Here is a 6,331-nt window from a genome sequence, read left to right on the forward strand (position 1 = left end):
CAAAACGGATCGTCCTGCTGTGCCTTGAGTAGGTCCTCTTTGCTGAAGACGATACCGGCGGACGTGACAGGGTCTACCAGGCATGCGCCCTCACCCGAGGCGGTCGTCTCGAAAGTCGCTTCGTCATCGGGGTTCGCCCCTTTCGACCCATTGGAGCCAGGGGCCCCGGAGTCTACTTGGCGCGACTGCTGTGGGGAGTGGCGGACACAAGTGTCAGACGCGAGAACGGGGGCACGCGACAATGCGTCGGCGACGACGTTCGAACTCCCTTTCCGGTAGCGCACAACAAAGTTCTACCGATGCAAGGTCAACGCCCAGCACGCGAGGCGGCCCGAGGGCTCGCGCAAGCGCTTAAGCCAGGTGAGTGCCATGTGGTCGGTCTCTATCACGAATGGCACACCGTCGACGTAGCAGTCGTACTTCCGGAGAGAAAAGGCTATAGTGAGACATTCCCTTTCAGTCACGCTGTAGTTGCGCTCGGCGGCGTTAAGTAACCGGCTCGCAAAGGCGACTGGCCGGAGGACGCCGTCGTGCTCCCGAAGCAGTACCGCCCCGAGACTCAGGTCGCTCGCGTCCGCTTGGACAACGAACTCCCTGTTGAAGTCGGGCAGCTTCAGATCTGCTGTGGCCACTAGAGCTTCGGATAGCGCCTTAAAGCCTCGCTCATGCTCCGGCTCCCAGCTGCAACGTTTCGCCTTTGTGAACAGTGCGGTCAAGGGCGCTTGGAGGTCCACGCAGTTTCTGATGAACTGTCGCTAGCAGTTCACCATGCCCAAAAAGCGCCTCAGGCCCTCAATGTTCGCTGGCGTCGGGTACTCCACAATGGCTCGTACCTATCCCCACACGGCAGAACGCGACACTCTCGATGGTAAAGCTCAATAGCGAAATGCGAGTCTCAGCTATTTGAGCTTTCTTCGTGTTCAAGGTCAACCCGGCGGCACCATTAAGTTGACCCAGTGCTATAGCCGCGCTTGCAGTCCAATGGCCTGTGGGAAAGCTGTGACCGCTCTTAGGACCACAGTTGCACTGTTGGCGTCAGGCTAAGGGCCTAACACACCTCATCAGTTAATTGCCTGTTATAAAATAGTTCAGTAGCGGAAACCAACACTTGCTGATGCTGCGGCTGACGAGGATGGAGAACCATGGCTAAGCTCTTTGTATTTTTTAAACAACCCACCCGCTACGCAATTGACATTGTGTGACGCCTGGTTGTTATTTTACTCTTTTACCACCCTATATTACATCTGTAATTAGGGTGGTGACATGACGCCTCTATTGTGTCTTTTAGCGAAGCACTTTCAAGCACTAGCGAGGCCCTGGGGTAGAATACCTGGCTGCTACGCAGAGAGCCTGGGTGCAAATCCCGCTCGATCCTGGATATTTTTTTGCTCATTCCGCGTGGTAGCGGTTAAGGACACTGGCAGCGGCTGCCAAAATCGGCTGCTGTTATGGTCTCATCACAACTTTCGCTGTAAAACAAGAGCGTTCCTTTGCTCTCGTGCCACTAATAATGAAGGCGATCGTGGAGAACTTCGTGAACAGTGCACTACAGCGCGGTACGAATAATGTTATTTAATGATTGATTGATTTTCATTTACCGCAGCCCTAATTGTGGACTCTAGCATATGAAGATATATACTGACCTGTGGACTGCTTTGGTCGTGGAAGTGATCCAGCGCAGATATTCTCTTGTGGCAAGACTGTGTTTTGGGGAAAATGTTTAAATGATTTAGCTTACGTCGTGCTTTACCGTGGAAGTGCCGTATGCGGGTGCATGTAAACCTATCGCAGCACATGGAGGCATGCCAATTCAATTATTTCAAGCACCCAGCCATAGAGAGAGCGTATGCAGCTGTACCTACACACAATCATCAAGGAGACGCTAGCATTTCAATTGATTCAGATAAGTATGAGTTCTCCGCTATGGCGTAAGGGGTTGATGATGTATATTAATGTAATATAAGCAATAACGCAATCCCTATGCCTACTGCTGCTGGAGCCACAATATACGTGGCATCTCCAACCTCTCAATAAACGAACCCGAATAATCACTCTAACAAACTTTGCGAGTTTTACTCAAGTATATTGCTAACCTCTGACCAACAGAAATGCTGGGAGAACATTGTTACGTCATTATCCCTGAAAAAGTTCTGTTTAATTGAACGTTGTCAGAAATGCGTCTCGAGAGGGCAACGACGTCATTATATGGGTCAATTTTTGCTGCAAAGCGCTTTTGCACATGCTATTTCAGCGCAGATTTCCGACATATTTAAGCATGCTTAAGGATACAGGGTAAACGAAAATTTAAAAAAAAATCGAAATTTGGTTTTTTACTTGTTTCGAAACATAAGGTATTGCTAAACAATATTATTGCCTCACACATTTTAGCGCATGTCAATTGAGCGGAAGGACTAGGTCTGCGAGATCAACTGGTGAGCAGCCGCGCCACCTTTTCTCAGGCCCTGCACAACCTGAGCTTTCTGCCTCCAGTGAATGTCTTATAAGCGAAACATTCTTTCGAAAAAAAAGTGGAGGCGACCTAATTCTTGGCATAGGCGTTCGGTAGTGCCAATCGTACGTCGGCGTTCGTGTGTCTTGGTGCATTAAAGTGGCGAGTTGGGCTCTTTCGCACATAATTATGATAAAATTGCAGCGCAGAAAAAAAACACACACACGGAGCGTTTTCAGAAGCGTTACAGCTTCAAGCGAAAAGACTGCTCAACGCTGGATATCCTCAGCCCCCCCCCCCTTATTTCGGTCATAGAGTGCCTTCTCAAGAAAAAACATCACGCCATATCCACGAAGTGAATGATGATTGAGGAGCTGGCTCGGAGAAGATCGGGAAAACCGTGAATGCTCCGTACCGTTCTTCTACTGTCATAAAGACGTTACACGTTGTTATAGTAGTGATTGTGGTCAGGTTGTTGTCGAACCACAAGCGGTCGCAGACCTTGCAGCTGTGGCCGAACGTGTGGTCGAGGAAATCGAGGAAATGTGGTTTGGCCTGCGATAATGTCATCATCAAGGGCCTCGGAGAGCAAGAGGAAGAAGACTTCTCTTTCGCGCGAGCGTGCGCATGCTACAGCTGGCTATGCTATTTCTGGTTTTGCCTGCGGTAATACCATCATCAAGGCGCTCTAAGAGGAAGAAGACTTCTCTTTCGCGCGAGATGTTCCTGTAGCGGTCGCCTATGGAACAAAGGTTACGGTTACGACGCGGGACATTGCTCCAGCTTCACGACTTGGCGAGCCAGCTCCTAAAAGCCCAGTTATCCGTAAACATTTGAAGCCAGCGCACAGGGCAAGCAGAATGTAGCTGTGATACCTAATTGTGGTTGACCTCCTGGCCTTTTTTCTCATTTTGGTATCTCTCTCTTTCTCTCAATATGCACAAGCTTTCACACAACCTGAAAAGGTGGCCCAGTGGTATGACGCGTGCCGTATTCAGTGCACTACGCAGAGTGTCTAAGCTCTGCAGAATGACGGACACGGAGGCGAGGATGCGATAGGGCTGCGGCACAGCGCACAGGCGGCACTTTGGTGAATACGCAGAAGGGGTGGTGTGCGAAATCCACTTAAAATGCGGAAACGTGTATGTTGGGCAAACTGGGAGCTGCGTCAAGGATAGTTTGAGGGAGCATGCCAATGCGCGTGAGCGAAATTATTTTGAAGGTTTCCTGGTTAGCCATTGCATAAACTGCCAGGATTGCTCACGAGGTCTAAACAACAGTCCTGTCATTAAGCAGAGCAAAAACGCATTATTCGACAAATCATAAAAACATAACGTATTCCTATCGCGGGAAGGGATGTGTAAACGTGACATCCACACAACTTTCAAAGAGATAGGGTACTTACGCATGTCTAGTTGGTGACGCCTGTGTCAGACAGCATATGTGCATGCGTACTTTTTTTAAAAATAGAAGTTGTTGCAAGTTCAGCCCTCGTCCTTGTCGTCTTCGTACCGTCCGTGTGTTTCTTGCGCTGTACTTTTTTGGAAGCCTGGTGTATTCCTTCGGTTAACACTATGTTTCGCACGCTGCCGAAAGGGTCCTTACACGTAGAGGGAAGCGGCTGGTAGAGATCTTCTCCGCCAGGTGCCGCAAGGATTCCAGCTGCTCAGAATTTTTATTGCGATAGCAATTATATGGACAGTCTCGGCTGAATTTTGCCGTCGCCGTCGCCGCCGTCATGCACCGTATATATATAAGTATGTATATATATACCAAAGTCCCAAAGAAAAGTAATTCAGAAAAAAGCTTCCGAAGCGCGGAATCGAACCAGCGACCTATCGTTTCGCCGCGCGTGGTGCTAACCACTACGCCAGAAAGCGTAGATCCTTCAGGTAGCTAACTGCGCGCCTTATATACACACCCTTCACCGCTGGCAGGACTCGGAGACGGGAGGCGCTTATAAGCGTTTCTTCATTACCAGCGAGATGCCGCGAGGAGCGCGACGGGCCGATTTAAAAGTCGTCGGCGAGCTCGCTCGCTTCTTCTTTAATTTGCGCAGGGAGAACCTTGCCCTTGCGCTGTCTGCTCGCGCGTTTATCTCGTGATGAGGAGAAGAGAGATGTTTCGAGCTTTCACCGTGATGTCCGCGCTCATGTTACGGAGCGTACGAAAGTCACTCGAGCTCAAGGGACGCCGCGAAACGAACAAACAGAAGATGAGCGTGAACTATCAAGTGTCACAGCTCGACACTTGAAGCACGCGTTTCCTTCGCTGCTTCGGCCGCCTTTGCAACCGGAGCGCTGTTCAAACTGAGAGTATCCATTCGCGAGCCTCACTTCGTATAGCATTAGTTTCTTGCTATCGCATTCATTGCTTCGCCCTTGCGGCGAAACTGTGAATTTTTTTATTGAATTCAATCAGTTAATTCTCATTTACTATCCTGACAGTAATTTTACCCTTAATTATAATAAGTTAAGGTACTCCAGCATATCATATGCATACAGTATAACTTTTCTCTTGAAACAGAACCATCGACTGTTGTTTGGAAGACGTTTTTCGCATATGCGGAAAACCGCAAGTATGCGCTCGACCGGATATGCATGGAAGAGAAAGGAGAGTGTCACTCTGTGCTCGTGCCACGAAGAACGAAGACGAGCGTGGGCCAATTTCGCCGACAGTGTAATGCCAGGTACACCCGTGGGGGGAGGGGGCGCTGGGTCTAGGTGCTACCACTCTGCTCCTATTAATAATATTATTAATTCATTAAGACGAAAGCCTTAAATGCCTCATAAAACGCGAAATTTGACCGTCGGCGTCACGCGTCGGCGGCGTCGGGGACGACTGATGCAAGAAATCATCACGTGCTGACGTCACAGGTCACGAAACTTTGTGACGTCATGATGTCGTCACAAACATTGGTGTGACGTCATGTGACGTCACGCAACGTCGTAGGAAGCCGACATGCCATGACATCGTAGCTTGGTCAAAGATTAGCCGATCACGGAGGCAATGCAAAACCAGGTGAGGTCTCATATCTTGGAGGCTGTGAAAAACCACACGATGTGCAGGAAGCTTTCGTATGGTGGCGTGGCAGGGTCAATACATCGACTGAGAAGAAGAATATTATGGCTTTCGCCTTCGCGTCATCTCATGTGAATGCATAAGGGACCCCGAGAATTTTTACTAATTTATTTCCGTACACCACCGCCCTAATTCGTTGCTGTAGCATATGTAAATATATACCCTCCTATGATCCGGCTTTTCACTTGGGAGCGATCGAGCGCGAACACTCACACCAGTGGCTATATTGTCTCGTTCTAGAACAGTGTCAAATGATTTAGCTCGCCTTGCGCCTTACCATGGAAGCGCAATATGCGGGTGTCGGTAACGCTGTCGCAATTGATTGCAAGCACGATCTATTTAGCACAAAATGTCAATAATTTAGAGCAGCCTACGAAGCAGAGATGTATGCAGCTGTACCTACACACAAGTATCAAGGGGACGCTTCCTTTTTAAAAGATTTCGAGATGTAACGGTAGACGTAAACGGTTGACGAAGTAATTTAGTATGTAAACTTATAAGATCCATGCGGGGTTCAGTTTTTTCAGTAGAGATGCAGGAGACAAAGGATACGTATCATCTCCTACCTCTCACCAAACGCGCCCGCAGTAATCGCTCTAACAAACTTTGCGAGTTTCACTCATGTCTATCGTTAATCTCAGACCTACAAAAATGTAGGGGCAGCATTATTGTGTCATTATGCGTGAAAAAGTTTTATTTAATTTAATTTTTAATAGAAATGCCTGGTTAGATGGCAACAACGTAATATTATGGTTTAATTTTTGCTGTAACAGCCTATTGAACATGTAAAATCTGTGCAGA

The sequence above is a fragment of the Rhipicephalus sanguineus genome, chromosome 10 (genome assembly GCF_013339695.2).
Source record: "Rhipicephalus sanguineus isolate Rsan-2018 chromosome 10, BIME_Rsan_1.4, whole genome shotgun sequence".
Taxonomy (NCBI): domain Eukaryota; kingdom Metazoa; phylum Arthropoda; class Arachnida; order Ixodida; family Ixodidae; genus Rhipicephalus; species Rhipicephalus sanguineus.